Source organism: Lacerta agilis, chromosome 10 (genome assembly GCF_009819535.1).
Source record: "Lacerta agilis isolate rLacAgi1 chromosome 10, rLacAgi1.pri, whole genome shotgun sequence".
NCBI classification, from domain to species: domain Eukaryota; kingdom Metazoa; phylum Chordata; class Lepidosauria; order Squamata; family Lacertidae; genus Lacerta; species Lacerta agilis.
In genome coordinates this window covers 46,006,145-46,025,495 of record NC_046321.1, presented here as the reverse complement: position 1 = coordinate 46,025,495, position 19,351 = coordinate 46,006,145, and positions in this window count along the sequence as shown.

Here is a 19,351-nt window from a genome sequence, read left to right as displayed (position 1 = left end):
GCTCAGACAGCATGTAAATCAAATGGTTTAATATCTGAACCCAGACTTGGGTAGGATGAATTAATTGAGTGCTGAATTTTCTTTTCTTCATAAAACTATCAAATCTCATTTAAATTGTAAAATGTTATATGCTTCACTGACACGCACAGAATCAGTGAGAACAGGATAAAGAAAATTCTTCCCTTAGGCCATGAAGTTATAGCAGATGGTAAAATGCATTTCTTGTCTTTAAAAGGAAACTTGGCACAATAGTATCTTTCTTTTATTTCAAGCACAGAAAAAAATATTCCTGGATATATTGCTAGGTTATTAGTTATTGTCTTTCCCACTTTAGTTTTAAGCATTTTCTTTTCTTTTTTTATTATTGTTCTTTTTATTATATGAAGGCTGTACACAATATTGTCACTGTGTTTATGCTGGTATGGGAATAGAGAACTTGTGGACCTCCATATGATGCTGAACTGCATCTCCCATCATCCTTGATCATTAGTAGTCCTGGTAGGGGATGATGGTAATTGTAGTCCAGTAACATCTGGAGGGTCACAGTCTCCCCATTCCTGCTCTAGCAAAATACCTTACATGAGGCAGAGCCTAGGTGCAACTTGATCATATGTTTTCCATTCCAAGTCCATCTCTTTAGGCATTGGACCACAATAACTTTAAGGTCTATTTCGATGATATAATCTATTAGCACCACAGTGGGTGGTTTTAGATGTGACATGGTGAAGCCATGAAGTGTGACTCTTTCAGTGATCTGGTTAATAGTGTAAATGCTTTGACTGCCACAGTACATAAAAGAGATGGAACACATAGCGCATTTGTCATAGACATATTGCTGTAAAAAATGCTTTCCAGTGATAAACCATCTCCTTCCTAGTTATATGAGATGTAGAGTGGGGACCACATTTCCCTTAAATGGGTCATTTTTCTCTTTCTGCCTCTGCGGTCCCACAGTGCTCTACAGAAGACTCAGAGGGTGATGAGGTTTGGACCACTTTCCCTAATAACTTTCTGCACAGTCTCGTAGCATCCTCTGTCTCCTAGACCCTGCAGAAACCAATCTATTAAGCAACAGTCAAGGGCCTTTTAAGGGACACACTGCCATGTTTTCAAGATATGAGACCCAATGCAAAGCCTCAGATGGTTTCAGCACCCCGTGGAGGCAACAACATTCCATAGTTCAGACAGCTGGGTCCACTGGGAGCTGTCCAGGGTGCTGATGTCTGCTTTGAGAGACCTGCCTTGATTTGTTTGGACTGAATTTGACTGGGCTTGATGAGTCTAGAAGATTGTGGCCACCTGCCCTGCAAGCCTCAACTTCCAGTAAAACAGGATAAAGAGGTGGTTATTTCCCCCCCCCTGATTCTTCCTGCAGCCTTCTCTGCCACCTACATGCTATGCTATTCCCCCAGTTCTTAAGATCAGATTTTCAGAGGGTTCAAGAGGCTACAGAGCGGAAGGAAGAATCAGCAAAAAATGCCACCCCTCTTTTCTTGAGAGGGATAATTCTATGACTGTAGCTCTGCTTACAGGATGTCTGGATCCATCTGATTGTTTCCAATCATCTCAAAAGAAGTTCAGGCTAAGAATGTGAAGGAAAACCTAGCATAGGTCTTATTTCTAGAAGAATGATGTGTATATACGCTTTCCCCAAATACACAATATAGCAACTGCTTGAGGAAAAACCAAGTTTGTGCCATCAGCCTGGTAAAGATTTTCACATCAATGGTATATACTGTATCTTTTAACTTCACACTGAACTGCTGTTAAAGTACAGTAATTTTCTGCAATTTGATCTTTATCTCAAAACAGTAATTTGTCAGCAACACTCAAATATATTGCTGTGTACTTTAAGATATTTTGTGATTTCTTGGAATGGGGTTTTACAATAAAGCCCTTCCACTGTAATTTTTCCCTAGAGTTTTTTTTCCTCCTTCACATCTAAATTACATTCATATGGTTCATTGTTTCACAGCATGGATAACCAGGGGAAAGACAACAATATTACGTGTCCACCAGTTCATGGAGGACTGGTCTACACATGCTGTGTTCACCTCCAGCTCTTTTGAGTGTAGGACTATTGCATGATGGATGCTGTGGGGCTGTGAAACCTGACACTGAGTGATCCACACCTGATGTTAACTGCTGTGTCAGCACCATCCCTGACACCTGCCTATTAAGCCCAGGTGGAACTCCATTCAGTCCAGTTGCACAGGGCCACCAGAAGCAGACACACCTTGGTGTAATCAGCCACTTGGTGCCCTTCTGTAGGTACCAATGCTCAATGCACAGATGCCAAGGGCAAAGCCAAGAGGAAGAGTTCCATCTGACCTTCTGATTTTAGTCCAATATGTGGAGGGATGTGTGAATAGGGCTCACAAGAATTTTCTCTTTGACATCATCGACATATTTGACATGCCTTTCTTAGTAGACCTTACTTCCTGAGTCACTGACTGGTATTAGAAAATCTGGTAAATTGGCTGGTATTAGATTTTTCTTGGCTTTTCCACTAAATTGAAGTAGCTCAGATACTTACAGATCATACCAAGTATATGACTTTTCATAGAATCATAGAGTTGGAAGAGACCACAAGGGCCATCCAGTCCAAACCCCTGCCAAGCAGGAAACACCATCAAAGCATTCCTGACAGATGGCTGTCAAGCCTCCGCTTAAAGACCTCCAAAGAAGGAGACTCCACCACACTCCTTGGCAGCAAATTCCACTGTCCAACAGCTCTTACTGTCAGGAAGTTCTTCCTAATGTTTAGGTGGAATCTTCTTTCTTGTAGTTTGAATCCATTGCCCCGTGACCGCTTCTCTGGAGCAGCAGAAAACAACCTTTCTCCTTCCTCTATATGACATCCTTTTATATATTTGAACATGGCTATCATATCACCCCTTAACGTTCTCTTCTCCAGGCTAAACATACCCAGCTCCCTAAGCCGTTCCTCATAAGGCATCGTTTCCAGGCCTTTGACCATTTTGGTTGCTCTCCTCTGGACACGTTCCAGCTTGTCAGTATCCTTCTTGAACTGTGGTGCCCAGAAGGTGCAGAATATTTGATCTGAGTGCAAGAATGAACAGAGGATTATGTCCCTTCTTCTTCTTGTAAGAGAAAGGGATTTTCATGTTTAATCCAGTTTCAGCAAACTTTATCCATTTCCCCTCCAAAGATCCCCATGTTTTCACTTTGTGAACTTGATGACTCACAGTCCTTAAATAGGCTCCAATTAAAGAAGATTGAACTAGATGATTATGCAACACTCAGTGCTTTGGTCTCACTTGAGGAAAATAAGGAAGTAATCAGAGTATTCTCATCGGGGTAATTATTGCTCCTGCTGATGGATTCCATATTTACCATGGCTGAATATCACTTGCAGTTCACACTGTTCAGTGAAGCAAAGCAATCTGGAAGACTATGCCCAGTCAGAACTGATGTGGATGTTTATTCTTGCTGCTTGAAAACAAGGAAGACTGAACAATAGGTTACAGAGGTAGGTATATGTAAACGGATTCCTTGGAACAAAGTCTGGATGTTGTTTATTTCTGGACTTCTTTGAAGTGGCTGTATTGAAGATCCGCTCTAATTCTGACAGCTTTGGTCAACCTTTTAATTGCTTACAGGTCAGCCTTAATTTTGAAATTCCCATTGTTTCCCGTAAAAAAGAAAAAGGGAAAAGTTGAGCTTCAGAATGTAACCCTGAACAAACTTACTAAGGAATAAATCCCATTGAGGACAGTGGAGATTATTTCTGAGTAAATTAATTTTGTTTTTATGGTGTATGGTTTAAGCAACCCTGATATGATTGTTATATTTGCTTCTACATTTGCTACTGCTTGGGATTTTCTGGTCTCCTTCCTTTTTAAAAAAGTTTTTTTTTAGTATACATACGTAGCTCTGTTGGTTGCATCCACATAAGTTAGAGAGCAATCTGAACTGGAATTGTGGGAGTGTGATGTGGCAGGTCTACTATCATATTTGAAACCTTGCTGACTTCTATTGGCCAGGACAGGAGATGTGTGGGAGGCTGGCTTCTTGCAATTTTTCAATAAGCCAGTTCCAGGCTGGTGCAATTGAGGGCCCCATGGACTGGGCTCTTTGGGCAATCTGCAGGGCTTTGGATCAAATGCATCCAAAGCAATCGGTAGATCCTTTTTCCTTGTAATGCACTATTTCAGGATTTTCCTTTTGCTATGGGAAAACCTGTTAGCTTTCTGTCCACCTGGTACTTGCACCATAGACAAGCCCCACTGGCCAGCAGTGCCAGTCATCATCAATGGAGACCTATGCGCTATGCTAAGCTCTCGAGCATGCTATCAACATTGTGTGTGGGTATGTGAAGGTAGGGTAGTACCCTTAGTCTATAGTCTGAGCAAAATTTAATATCACAAACATTTTAAGCATACCAATATTTAAAGCAAGTAGATGTTTCTGAGAGATGAAGTGTTGTTGTTTTTTAAAGGATGCACTACTGGCATGGGCAGGATATTTCCTTCTAATAGTGGACTCTGGTGGTTGAGTACCTACTGGGTTGAAAGTGAAATGCGGAGGCTCCCAATTAAGGCAGTGGTTGCTACATACCAAGGGCATAAAGGTAAAGGTACCCCTGACTGTTAGGTCCAGTCGCAGATGACTCTGGGGTTGCATGCTCATCTCGCTCTATAGGCCGGGGGAGCCAGTGTTTGTCCGCAGATAGCTTCTGGGTCATGTGTCCAGCATGACTAAGCCGCTTCTGGCAAACCAGAGCAGCACACGGAAACGCAGTTTACCTTCCCGCCGGAGTGGTACCTATTTATCTACTTGCACTTTTGGTGTGCTTTCGAACTGCTAGGTGGGCAGGAGCTGGGACCGAACAATGGGAGCTCACCCTGTTGCGGGGATTCGAACTGCCGACCTTCTGATTGGCAAGCCCTATGCTCTGTGGTTTAGACCATAGTGCCACCTGCGTCCTCACCATGGGCATACAAAATTACATAACACCAGAAATTAACTGCCCTTTTCCTTTAGCTGATCAGCGGGGAACCCCAGCCTCCATCAACCACTCTGCCCTCCCTTTGGCCCATACAGTGCAAGAAGATTCCCTTTCCAGACTGACTGGAGCTCTGAACAAGAATATTCCTGGGTCTGGGGAGATTCCTGCTGCAGGTCCCGCTGCTTCTGTCTAATTCACTTGTTCTGACCTAAATGGCCCAGGTCCTGCTTTTGGGCTTCCCTTAGGCAGACCTTCTGGTTGGCCACTGTGAGAAACAGGATACTGGACAATGTTACACCTATATTGGTCAGGATAAGAGAACAAGAACTCAAGAAGACCCTGCTGGATTAGCCACTGGCCTATCTAGTCCAGACAATGGAGGTAGAACACAGCTATCGGAGTTAGTAGTCACTGGTAGTCTTATCGGCCATGAATTTGTCTAATCCTCTTTTAAAGTCATCAAGCTACTGCCCATTACCCATGCGCTGTGTGGAGAAGCGCTTTCCTTTGTCTGTCCTGAATCCTGCAATATTCAGTTTAGCTGGATGCCCCCAACTTCTAGTATTATCAGAGAGGGACAGAAACTTTTCTTTGTCCACTTTCTCTGTATCATGCATGATTTTATACACTTCTGTTGAGCAAGGCTATAACCTGCTTAGATATATAACTCTTCTGATAAAGAGTTTGTTTCTCTTTCATTTCACTGCTTCCTTGATTCACCTTCTTCTTCTTCTTCTTCTTCTTCTTCTTCTTCTTCTTCTTCTTCTTCTTCTTCTTCTTCTTCTTCTTCTTCTTCTTCTTCTTCTTCCTCTTCTTCTTCTTCTTCTTCTTCTACAACTCCTCTCCCCCATTAGTGCTTCTACTAGTGGCTATTACAACACGTCTTGGTGTTATGACCAGCTCAGTCTCAACTGTTAACCACATTATTTAGGTTATGTTTAAGATTTCATAAATGACATATTTGTGATCCTTTCTCATTGGATGTTGCAGTGAGAAAGAAGTAGCCTTCTGTTACAGATCAAACCCATCAAGTTTGTCTGTCAAAATGTGTGATATAAGGAATTTTCCAATGCACAGAACATAAACAGCACACACAAAAAAGCACAGCAATTCAGTCTGCTAAACTTTGGTTACCATTCTGATCGACAAACTTCATTTCTGACAGTTTGCGGTGAAAGGTGGCTCTGAGTTCTTCCTTCTTAGTTGCTTAGCTATTCAGTGTACAAAGCAAACACACAGAAAATGGTAAATATCATTTGGATTCAGTGTTCCTTCCCCTTGTGTTAAATATGGGAAGCCCAGGGTGGTTTGGGTAATGTAACAGAGCTGAGATATATACCATTAGGTGGCAGGTACCCATTTGTCGTCGGAATAACATAGTGTATTGGGGGTGAACCACGCACAGGCCTGCTAATCTTAAAATGTCAGTGCTGAGGGGGAAATGAATGCAAAGAAGCAGACAGCCTGTCTACACTTTCCTCTCTGCTGTGTGACTAACTGGGGAATTTTGATTTGTTCACTTGCTAACCATGCAGATATCATTATTCTCAACAGGGTTTTTATAGGGCTGCTGCTACAGGCCACAGCTCCCCTCCCCCCATCCTGCTGTTCTCTTGCTCTCTTGGTTGTGTGATATATGCTTCTTTTTATAACAGCAATCTTCTACCAGAGTCTGCATTTATGAAAATATAGACCACGATAACAGGCTGCTCAAGCTATATAAATGGGCAAGAAAGAAAGAAAAGTTGCTTCTGCAAATATTCCTGAATGATTTGGAACCAGGTTGGAAACCTCTGGCCTGCAGGCCTCCCCATTTATCCCTTGAGGCTGAGTTGGTCAAGCCACATGTAAAGTAAAAAATTTGGGGGGGGGCTGCTTCAAAATATCATAAAGCTGTACAGTTAGAAGGGAGTCCATTTTTGTCATTGGAATGCAATGTTCAATCCAATTTTACGGCGCAAACTAAATTTGTCGGTATGTGGATTACCATAAAACAGTGATGCCCACTAAAGGGACACGTGTGGCACTGTGGTCTAAACCACTGAGCCTCTTGGGCTTGCCGATCAGAAGGTTGGCGGTTCGAATCTCCGTGATGGAGTGAGCTCCCGTTGCTCTGTCCCAGCTCCTGCCAACCAAGCAGTTCAAAAGCATGCCAGTGCAAGTAGATAGATGGGTACCATTGTGGCGGGAAGGTAAAGGGCGTATCTGTGCACTCTGGTTTCTGTCATGATGTTCCATTGCACCAGAAGCAGTTTAGTCATGCTGGTCACATGACTTGGATTGCTGTCTGGGGACAAACGCCTGCTCCCTCGGCCTGAAGCGAGATGAGCACTGCACCCCATAGTAGTCTTTGACTGGATTTAACCGTCCAGTATGCCTCTGCTTGCCAGCTCATTAGGTGAGAGCTGTGCATTAGCGTGTCTGGCATCTCTCAAGCCAGAAACGAAAGTAAAGTACAATAGTAAAGTACAAAACCATCACATGTGTGGGAAAGCTGGTAGAACTGGTGGCTTTCCCACAGGATAAAAACAGACACATAGTCATGCTGGCCTCGCTACTGCAGTTTCGCAGCTCGGCTTGTAATAATATCCTGACACCTTTACCTTTTTTATCTTTTTAGTGATGCCCACAGTTCAAATAGTTCATTGATGGCGATGATCTCCATGTAGGGAAAGATGGATATGAAACAGAACACAGCTGAATTTAAAAGCATAGGGCCAATTACTACAATGTGATCTTATTATAACAGATATAGTATCAACTCAGGAAGGTTGGTTTCCAAATGCACACTCAATAGGGCAAAACTATGCAACACAACTGTTTCCCATATTCCTCAACAAACAGTGGCGTAGTGTGATTAGATTTGCCAGTCAGTCCAGTCACACACTATGACTCCATTCTGTATCCCTTTGAGTAAGTGTGCACATATCTTCCAGTTGACTTATAGGAGCAAGTTAAAATCTCCATCCGCTTCTTCCCACATGTGTTCTATGCGCCAGAGTGTTCCATTTCAATGAAATATATACATCTGGAGGTTCTCCAGGACTGGATCTCATTAATCATCTTGATAGAATAACTGCAACCATCATTGTGTATGGAGACTGTTGCTTGTCAGCAACAAAACACGAAAACATTATTAGCAATTAGGTGTCATGGGATACACGACACTAATGAAATAAATATCATGCTCTTTATTAGGGGCGTCGTCTAGGGGATTGTCATAAACAACTTTGCCCGTCTGGGCTGCATAATCTTTAGCAACCTCTAACAAGTTTCTCGGAGAGAGACTACTTTGTGCCTCTACGCAGAGTTGATGTACTGCTTCTGACATTATAATGCATTTTAAAGAGGAACACTAGGACAATTTCCTGCAATTAAGACTTTATCTGGGGACCAGACTCTGCCTGAGCTTCACAATGCTGCTGATTATTGGTTGTGCGTTTAATTTACAGAGAAAAGCTGTTTGCCTGTTAACTGTTTTCACACATGGAGCAGATAGATAGGAATAATAGGTCAGCCTAGATCTCAGAGTGTTGGAAAGTCAAATAACATAGCTCTTCAGTATATGTCTAACCACTTGTTTTGTCTCCAGGCAGGTATGGCAAAGCAGTTGTGACCAAAACCGGGAATAGGCAAGACATGAGTGACATATTGAACTTTATTAATAACTTTACTAATAACAGGGGAACGATAAGTGTAATAAGCTGACTTCAGCCTTGGGCGAGGCAAACCCTGCCCATTCCAAAGAGCATGGCAATGCATAACCCAGAGGTGGTTTTTAGGGTGGTGCAACAATTGCAGCAAGTCAGTGGGACCAAATTTTAGCATTGTACAGGGCGCCGCTGAGATTTGAGAGCCCCAAATCCACCCAGAACACAAACCTTTGGCCACAGATAAAGACACGGACACAAACTAGCCTATAAAGCCTGTGGGCATGCCTGCAAGATTCAGGTGCTTGCATGCATGCATGCACATACCATGCGCCTCCCATCTCAACCCCTCTTTTCCTGGCCACAACACTCCAGGCCTAGGATGGGATGGTTGTAGTATTGTCTGAATGCTTCAACCAAGCCATCATCACTTTCTTAACCCTCATTAATCTGCAGCGCCATACATGGTTTTCCTGGGAGTAAGTTCCATTGAATTTGATAGGACTTTCAAAGTGCACATGCACCAGATTCCCTTCTTAGGGTTGCTTGTGGAGGTAAAGTCTATGATCTCATTGTAGGTCCAATTCAGTTCAGTTCCTAAGTTTATTGCTCTGGCCATGACAAACGTAGCAATAGTATTAACGAAATAATACATAATATGCATACCATGCATAATAAAATGATACATAACATAAATAAGATATCAGAGACACCAACAAGCTTAAATCTAGCTTAATTTCAGATTCTTATTCTTATTATATTCTTATTTAATAAATTTGTATTCTGTCCTTCATCCAAAAATCCCAGTGTGGTTCTCAACAGAAAAATACAGAATGAGAATGCAAAATTAAACCTCCAAATCACCAAAACAGCTTATAGAAATTTTATCTAATTTCTTTTTCTTGGTTGTTTTTTTTTTTGTGTGTGTGTGTGTGTGTGTGCAGCCAATGTATGGAGGGCCACTCTGTTTGTTACGAAGCTATTATTGTCACTCAAAAGAAAGAGAGTCATTTCTGCTAGGGTGTATCTGCTTGTTTGTAGGAACATCTCACTGTAGGTGATTAGTGTTCATTGCATCTGGCTCTTAATCAACGTGAAACCTGAAAATATAGAATAAGAATATAGAATCAGCAGAAAGCAGAAAAGGAGAAATACTGAAACCTTTAGGTGCATACAAAATGTTTTCATGTCCTTTTTAAAAAGTAGTTTCTTTCTTTTTTGGAAAAAATAAGTTAGCTTATTAAAGGAGACAAACGGTATCAACATGTCATTACTTTGGTCTAATTACAATTCAAGAGAAAAAAGGGAAAACATTTCAGAAAGATACTCAAAGTTTCATGAAATATACAGTCAAGCAGGCCTGCAACAGAAGAAAAAGACTTTTTAAAATTTTATTTCTGGAGATGACTAGAATTCTCACCATTCTTTTCAACATCCTGTTTCCTTAAGCTGCTCAGTAAACAAATATTTTCCCCTAAGGCAACCAGACATATTTTCTCTGACCCTTACAAAAAGGAGGCCCTAGAAATAACTAATCTCTTGCAATGACCTCCTTTTCCTTGTTATTTCTGGTGACAAATTTGACAGTTGTTTGTATGGATGACTAACTAACTAACTAGTAATATGATCCGGGTAGGCTTGTTTGTTTTTGCCAGTATGCTGAACTAAAAGCTACCATATTAAAACGGAGGTGAGGGAGAGGAAAGAGGGTTCAGCGGCTCTTTATAGAAATGAAGGAGAAGCTCACTAATTTTGCTTCAAAATTACTTTTGCTAGACCCCTAAGATCAGCCAACCAGAAAAAGACATATAGTTAGACTGAAAGAACTGGGTGTCCCTGAACAACATTCTGAGCTTAGGAATTTGGTTTGCAGTTCACACTACTTTTCCACAAGAATCCACTCCTGATTGACCAAAGTGTTCTTCAGTTCAGTAACCTAATTTAGGTAGGAAATGTCACTTTGTGGTGTCTGTTATTGAACAATCGCTGATCTACTGCAAAGCACTAATAGATCCTGATCTATTTTTCATTAAGAGATGGAAAATCTTGCTGATCTACAAGCCACCCAGAGAGCTACTAGGGCTTTACCATCTACCAATATACTAGAGCAGAGCTTTCCAAACTGTGTGTCATGACCCATTAGTGTGTCAGCTGCAGTGTGTAGGTGTGTTGCACAAACGCTCCCTGTATTCCTCCTGCAGCTGTAAAGGAGCCCCAGTTTAACCTCCGGGGTTTAACCTCCAGTTTGGTAGTGAAACTGAATTACTGTGTCACGAAATGATGCATGTCTAAAAACTGTGCCACCAACAGGAAAAGTTTGGAAAGTTCTCTCTAACAGCAACCACAACCAGGCCACCCTCCTGGAACTCCTTTCAGCTGCCCTTAGTGGGGCTGCTCTCACTATCGGACCAATCAAAAGCCCATCTCTGTCAAGGGCGTGGCTTTCACCGGTCTCAAATTCCCCTAAATAGGTTTATGCCGAACCATGGGCATAGAGCCATTGTGTCTGGGAAGAAAGAATGGGGAAAGGAAAGGAAAGGAAAGGAAAGGAAAGGAAAGGAAAGGAAAGGAAAACCTGAAATATAATGAATGGCATGTAGTTTAAAAGGAATGTTTTTACGTTCTAAAAATATATGTAAAAAAGAAATTTTGCAAACGCCAGAAACCTTTCAGTGACAGAGCTACTCTGTTGTGGCATGTTATAATTTATCTACTGAATGCAAAAAAAGATGTCAGGCTGCTTAGCACCAGCAGCATCAAACTGAGTTGGCTTTGACTAGGTGACTCGACTGATGCTTTTGACAACTTTGTCAAAATTATGGCTCTGGTTTGCTTTTGGCATATAGATATTAACTGTTGCAACCGAATTTTCAAAGGCAGCCTTAAACCCAGCCCCCCCCCCAAAAAAAACAATGCTGTAAAAATCTGTCTTCTAAAATTGATGGCTGGCCTGCTGATAATTCCAACTCCTTAATATTCATGTATAGAAGACAGCAGTGGCAGAATGGAATGTTGGTCTGTTGCAAAAATGTGGTGCGAATCTTCACAAAAGTCATTTTCTTAGATGACAGAGCATTGGATCTAAAAACTAGTCCCATGTGACTGCAACGCCTACTTAAGGGTCTCCTCTTATCCAAAGTTACTGTGCGCTGTGACAGAAAGAGATTCACCATTTTTACTGACAGTTTTACATCACTGTCCTTTAAAGTTTCAGTCTAGATTTCTACATTTTGTATATTTTAGCACCAATTTGAGACCTACAGCTGTGGCACATGAGCATCATTTAAAGTTTCAGTTTAGATTTCTACATTTGTAAAGGTTATTATCTTCTTGAAATCTACAGCTGTTGACAATGATGCACAAGGGAGGAATCCAGCTTTGTCTTGCGTAATTCCCATTCATCTCAATGGGCTTTTGCAAGAAAAACTCCATATGGTGATTTATTATTTGGAACGTGGGGAACTGTTTGATAATGATTCAGGCCATTTGTCCACCTAGCTCAATACTGTTGACACTGACTGACAGCAGCTCTTTAGGGTTTCAGACAGGGGCTTTCCTTATCCTACCCAAAGATGCAGGGGACTGAACTAGGGACCTCCTACATGTTTTTTGCAAGTGAACTAACAATGATCATGGCTTGGGTTCCAGTATCTAAAGGACCACCTATTCCAAGATAAACATGCCCATCTATTAATGTCATGAATGAGCCAGCTCCCAGTGACATTTTGCAGCCAGCACCCAGTGAAGGTTTGCAACCAGCTCAAGAAAGCAGCCAGGAACAGAGAGGGTTAACTGCCAGACAGGATGAGCATCAGTTAGTGCCAACTCCCCCGCCCCTTGGAATGCTGGTTGATAAGGGAATGGCTGAGAGCGGGACAGAGCCCAGCCAACACTCTCAAGAAGTGCAAACTGGCACAAACAGAGAAAGAAGTAGTTTGTCAGAATGGGAAGAGATTGGAGCTGAGCCAATCCCTCCTAAGAGTAGGCTAAGGGGAGGGCTATTAGACCGGAAACAACGCAGGAGGCGCAAAGTGAGAAAGTTCAATATCTTCTGTAAGTGGAAGGGGTCTTCAGAAGGGTCATCATGATTGATGATGCCAGGAGGCTGTGTTAGAGCCGTCCGGAGCTATCTGTTGTTTTGACAATAAATCATCCTTTTTAATTAACTACGCTTACTGTGTGATCAAGCTGGGGACTGGACTCCTGACAATTAAGAATGTCATCAGAAGACCTCCTTTGGGTTCCTCTGCCTTCACTGGCTAAGTGGATGGTGATTGGGAGAAGGATCTTCTCTGTTTGTCATGGACTGGCTGGATTCAGAGGAATGGTGGGAGGCAGCAGCTGTGTTATTTCAGTTTGAAGATCTGTAAACTGCCTTTTTCAGTTGTAAGGTATAGTACCATTTCTAATTTAATTAATTCAGCAAGCAAACAAATGAAGTGTACCTTTATTTATTTAATCGAGTGTAATATTATATATTCTGTTTTTAAGCAATCCTATTACTCTACTAATTCAATAGGTGGTGGCAGCTAATAATTTCTTGAGATATTTAGGGAAGGTTTAATTGCATTAGTAAAGAGAGAGCAACACAAAGTTCCTTTAAACAGTTTCGCCTAGTGACTTCCAGTGGTGCTCTATGAGGAGCTCCAGGGTATATTAATATAATTTAACATTCCTTTCTTTGTTTTTAAATTTCTTTTTTTCTAAAGTTTTCTTATCATTTTGGGTACAGATGGTGTTAAAAATAAATTTAGTCTGTATTCTAGAGAGATCAGATGGCGGGGCACATTTTTCCTGTATTGTTTTATTGTAATGTGATATAAAGCTAATGCCTGTTGTTTAATCTGCTGGTTACTTATGATCGATCAAAACAGGTGTGGATAGCCTGGGGTCAATCCATTGGTTGTTGGGTTCCAACTCTCACCAGCCCCTGTTAGCATGGCCAGTGGTTAAAGATGATGAGTTCTGTAAGCCCAACAACATCTGGAAGACCACACGTTCTCCATCCCTGGATTGAAACCTTGTTGGGTCCATTGACAGTCCTATATGTCCAGAGGAAAGTCACCACAGAGGTGCAGACATTTTGATTCACATCAAATTGCTCCCTTTTCAAAACATTGTAGGTTGCATGAGATGGTGGAGTCCATTCTGGAGCAAAGGCAGATGGACAGGTGCAGTATCCTTTCAGCGCTTCTTTCAAAGGAAGGGATACTGAAAGGATAATGAATTCACAGATCTCAGTCTCACCTCTCTATGTGTTTGAAGCACAGCAGAGCGAATGCAGATCAGGCTGATATTTCTGCAGGTGATGCCCCTGAGGTCGGACCAGATAAGATGATTTATGGAATTGTTAGTAACCCCGTGTGATTAGGATTTGCCCTATTCCTTTTCTCGCTTGCTTTTTCTAGCCTGGCTCCTCCATTTATCTTCTATTGCTTCCAAAGGTTCTTGTACTCTGAAACTGTGGGCTTGATACTAACCGAAGATTGAACATCTCTCTTTTAATTAATATGATTTATTAGGCTGGAAACTAAAACAATACTGCTCCAGTTTTCATAGCTCCTCTCATTACTGACTCCTTTTATTGAATCCCCCTTTCTGATTTTCCTTGTTAGCTTTGATAAAAACTCTCAAAAAGCCATAAAAAACCCTCATGCCACACTCACACAAAAGCCCTGTGGAGCAGAGTGCCATTGAGCGCTGAATCTATTTACGATTCTATTCCCTTCCACATTGGGATTATGACAATAGTTTTAGGCGGCAATGATATAACAAGGAGGTTTATTATATTGCGGAGAAAGTAGAAGGTGGCTATTTCTGTCAGAATACAAAGTAGCCTTTGGCCTCTATCAAAGAGAAGTGTCATCACACCATCTCATTGCCTTAATTAATATGTGCTAGCAAACCTAGCCCAGCTGTTTCTTTTGGGGGATATTAATCATCCGCTGAACTGTCCTGAAATTAACTCCTTCCACTGCAGTAAAGCTTCTTCTTTTATTTGCTGCCTGTTGCCATAATTCAACAGCTACTTATTCCGGAGCTGTCCTACCAAACGGAAGTTAATCTGATGCAAATGGTTTGGACCACATACTAGTGTTACATTGTGGTGTTATAGAAAAGGCTACCTTTTAAGAGCATCTGCAACACATCCAATCTCATAATTGTCTGCAACCATTCCATGCTGGTTTACTGTCAGTCCCTACTAGGGATGCCATCCTAGAAATATTGCCTGTTTCTTCAGCGTATATGCAATGGCTAAAACGGTTGTAGAAACTGCTTTTCCTGTCCTGTTCCTCCTCAATTCCCTGCTTGCTGTGGGACAACACAAAAGTCATGGGTGCTTCAGCAGATTAGAGCAGGGTAGTTGCTGCAGGAGCCAGGAAATTTGCAATGGATTAAAAATTCCAGTTGCAGACTCTTCTGCAGTCACATGTCCTTTATAAAAACAGAGGTGATCTCTGGGTTGGATCCTGGCAAATGTGATTTTAATGATTTTTTTTATTTTAAATTACACTCCACCTTAAGCCTGGTGGGGGAGGTAGTACATAAATGTCTTGATACAGTAAATGAATAAAGAAACAAAATGCCATTTTAAAGTGGTTGGCACAATGTTATTAAGTGCAGAAGTTTTACCCATATCAACCTAAATAAGGTTAGGACAAACAACTGCTCAGCATGAAAACACTGTTTAACACTCACATTGCTAATCAACCAATTAGTGTTCAAGACCTTTTAACAGGAAAAGTGCTAATCTTCCATTCATCTCTGTCATGGGTAATGGCTTGTTTAGTGCTGACAGCTGCTAATCAGGACTTCAAACACTTAATTGGGCAAAAATAGGCATCGTATCCAGAACGGAGGACAAAATCAGATGTATTTCTTGAATCGATATTTGTATTATTGAGGCTGCAGTCTTGAGGGTAATGCAGCTTACTTCTGAGTAAACATGCATTGCGGAATGTTCAAAGCATGTCACATGCATTACACCAGTCACCCAAGACCCATAACTAATCTGCATATTTAAATAACATAGAAGATTTGCATAGCCCTAATAGAATTTATTTGAACAGGGTGACTAGCAAGATAAAGTTGGTGGAAGTTGAATGTTGGAGCTGCAATCCTGTACTAGCTTAGTTGGCAGTAAACCCCACTAAATTCAATGGGGCTTATTTATGATTAGATATAGACTGAATCACAGAGCTATTTGCTGATATTTTTATTCTGAAATTGCTGCTATCTCTAAGTAACCTTGAACGAATAACCTTGAGTGAACTAGATGATCAGATATAACAAAAGACGAGTATTCTCTACCTTTAATAGGTGCATGAAAGAGGACTGAGAGAGCTTCACCTGTCAAAATTCTTCCAACCTATGTACTGAAATAAAGGAGACTGTATAGGTGACTTGAATTTGACAGTCTTATTCTCTAGCATCCTTATAACTCAAGTATAGCTTTGCAAAACCATAGTCCCTTTGCAAGAAAATGATGCAAGACTCAGACTAATTCAGAGCAAAATGACATATGCTGTTAAATGCATTGCATTTAAAATGGAAATCGTTAGTTGTGGGTTGGGATCCAGGTGGGCAACCATTGATGAAGACTGTATTCCAACATGGCCATGGGAGGAAACTTCTCATTGGTATTGATCCTGGTTGGGGACCCCTGCAATGATGATTTTCATTTTTTAAAAAAATTGTTCACATTAAATGAAATTACATATATTTAGGCCCTTATAGTCTTAAAGCCGAGGAAATGGAAGGCATCTTTCAGCGTTTCCTTCACACATATGTACTATGCTTTGTTCCACACCCAATAACCGTGGGGCGTCTTTGCACTAAATTGTCTGCGTTCCCTCATTTTACTGTAGGTACTTTCTTCATGCCTTCTTTAACAGAACCGGTAAATGGAGATATCAAAGCTGGAGGGAGGGGGAAAGCTGAAATCTTGTGGATTTTCAAAAATCCCCAGGTGTGTTCAAAGTTACAAAACACTGCAGAGAATTACTGACTGACCCTATCACTCATGTAAGGCATAGGATTTAAGTCTGGAGACAGAAAGTGCTGGGTTGCTCTAAATTGATACTCAGCCAAAAGCATCAGCCAGCTCACGCCTTGCTGTCAATTTCAGATTCCTGGACTGGCACACATAGCTGGAGACAAGCAGCTGGGGAGTGAAATTCTGCACATAATTGTGTCCAACTGTCATATTATTCCATGTTTCTCTGAAGAATTTTGTGGGCAATTTAGCAGCCCAAATAATAAGAAAACAGTGTTGTGCCAGTATTATTGTTGCTAAGAACTGGAGAGGGTAAGATGGCCAACAAAGTAATGAGCAATAATTAAATTCTGGATATAATCCAAGGGGTCTGCTGCATTAAATTCAGTTTAGTGCATTTGATTGTTTTGGCTATGCCTACTAGTTAAGCAAAATCTCTTGTGGTATTTACTAATGATTTGGAAAAAACAGGGGTGTACATAGATGTACTTTTCAAGCAGTTAAGAAGAGAGCAAGATGCTAAACTGGGTGGAGAACAACCATAGTACCCACTAAGGAAGAAAGGCAGTGTAAAATGTTTGAATATGCTGAACTGGTTGGTCTGACAAACAAGATAAGAGACAACGAAAGGAAGAAATATAAGGAGGAACTGATAATGTTTATTGACTATTTCAAGAACCAGTATAGACAAATACATAGCTTAGCAGGTCTTATGTAAATCCAGAAGAGTTGAAATAGAATATTTAACAGATAATAAATTGGATGATAAAAAGATGTGGATTATGAGGAGGAGTAGAAAAGCAAAAGAAACCAGGGAAAGTGTGGAAGGGAAGTCATAATGTATATGAAGATATGCTGTATTTGGTGTGGTTGTAAGTGGGACAGGGGGAGGGGAGGGTGGTGAAATATGTTCTCTGTTCCTGTTTTTGAAAATGCAAATAAAACAAATTAAAAGAAGAAGAAGAAGAAGAGAGCAAGACATTTAGAGTAGTGGCTAGATTCTTGAGCCTTTAGTATAGATGCCTGTGTGATGTCTCTTTCAGTGGACATTCATCCAGATTTGTTTTCAGGGAGATTGAATAACATTGGATAGTTAATGGACAATCACTCTGGTTTGTTTGTGGGGAAGTTAGTGCTATCCCACACTTCCCAGTGCATTTTCTGGTCACTTTCTTTATTGCGAAAAGTATGATCTTTTGGGAAGCAGATTTGTTGTGTGACACCTCCCAACTAACCATATTTATGCAACTTGATTGTGATTGAATCACACCTGAAAAAAACAAATGTCTGGAAACATCCACAGAGTCTGTACTGGCACACCTTTCTTACTGAATTAATCAAGTTCTATGACCTTAAACAAAAGAAAATCTGAAATTTTTGTCCTTGATATGCATACAGGGACAGATTTATCATTTATAAACATGCAAATCATTCATATATGATCCAAATAATGATTCAGGGACCATTTCTGAGTGCAAAAGTAAACACTTGTGTGCCAGTTCTGGATGGCTGCCTGCCCATCCATCCTATGCCATAGTCTCACACTAGCACATTGAAAGGTTCTAGCAATAAAGAACCTACTGCTGAAATCCTTTCACAATTTTTTTTTTTTTTTGTAACGGTTACACAGCATGGCTCCATTACAATTCTGTTCAGAAGTATCCAGTGGGCTTTATCCTCCAATAAGTACTATATGTAGAGGAAGAGGATTGGGTGTGAGAGCATGCTATCCCAAAGCGATACCATCCCCGAGACACTTTGCAAGGGTGAAATGATCCCAGCTCCTCAAAGCAACACTGGGCCGTGTACGGCTTTGGGAGGCTGGGATCACATCAGCCTTGAAGGGATAGAATCCAAAGGCACATGGCGTCCTTCTCATGGTGCCCTCCCCGAGCTGCTTTGAGAGGCTGGGTTCTGATCAGAAATCTCATTGCTTCCAGTTAAACCTACCCTGTACTCTGAGATGGCCCCGTGAAGAAGAAGAAGAAGAGTTTGGATTTGATATCCTGCTTTATCACTACCCGAAGGAGTCTCAAAGCGACTAACATTCTCCTTTCCCTTCCTTCCCCACAACAAACACTCTGTGAGGTGAGTGGGGCTGAGAGACTTCAAAGAAGTGTGACTGGCCCAAGGTCACCCAGCAGCTGCATGTGGAGGAGTGGGGACGCGAACCCGGTTCACCAGGTTACAAGTCCACCGCTCTTAACCACTACACCATGCTAGCTCTCTTCCATGAAACTGAAAGGCTGATCCAGTCGTGGGTGGTGCAGACATCAGCCCATATCTGTGTCTATGTGAATGCTCCTTCACACACTGACGCCTGGCTCAAAGCCGCCCTCCAGCTGCTTATCCGAGCTCAGGAGGTAAAGGAGGTGACACATTATTTTTGAGGTGAAAACTCTGCCATGGTATTTGTTCCTTAATTATTGTTTCTGCTTCCCACCTGGAGAACATCACTTGATGTGCTGTGTGCAGAGCATAGATATGTGAACTCTCTGCACGATAATATCTAAACAGCCAGTTGCTCATTCTCTGTGAGATCTTCACCCCTACAGAGTCAGCCTACTTTGCTTTTATATGAAAATATTCAATCAGGAGCTTACTGCTTGTCAGAAGAATTTCAATGGTGCTATAAGGGTGGGTAGGAAAGCTGGTCTCTCCTGAGCGCTTCCAAGGAAGGTGACTCAGGTATCTGATTATGTGCCTCTCTCCTTTACCCTAATAATATACATG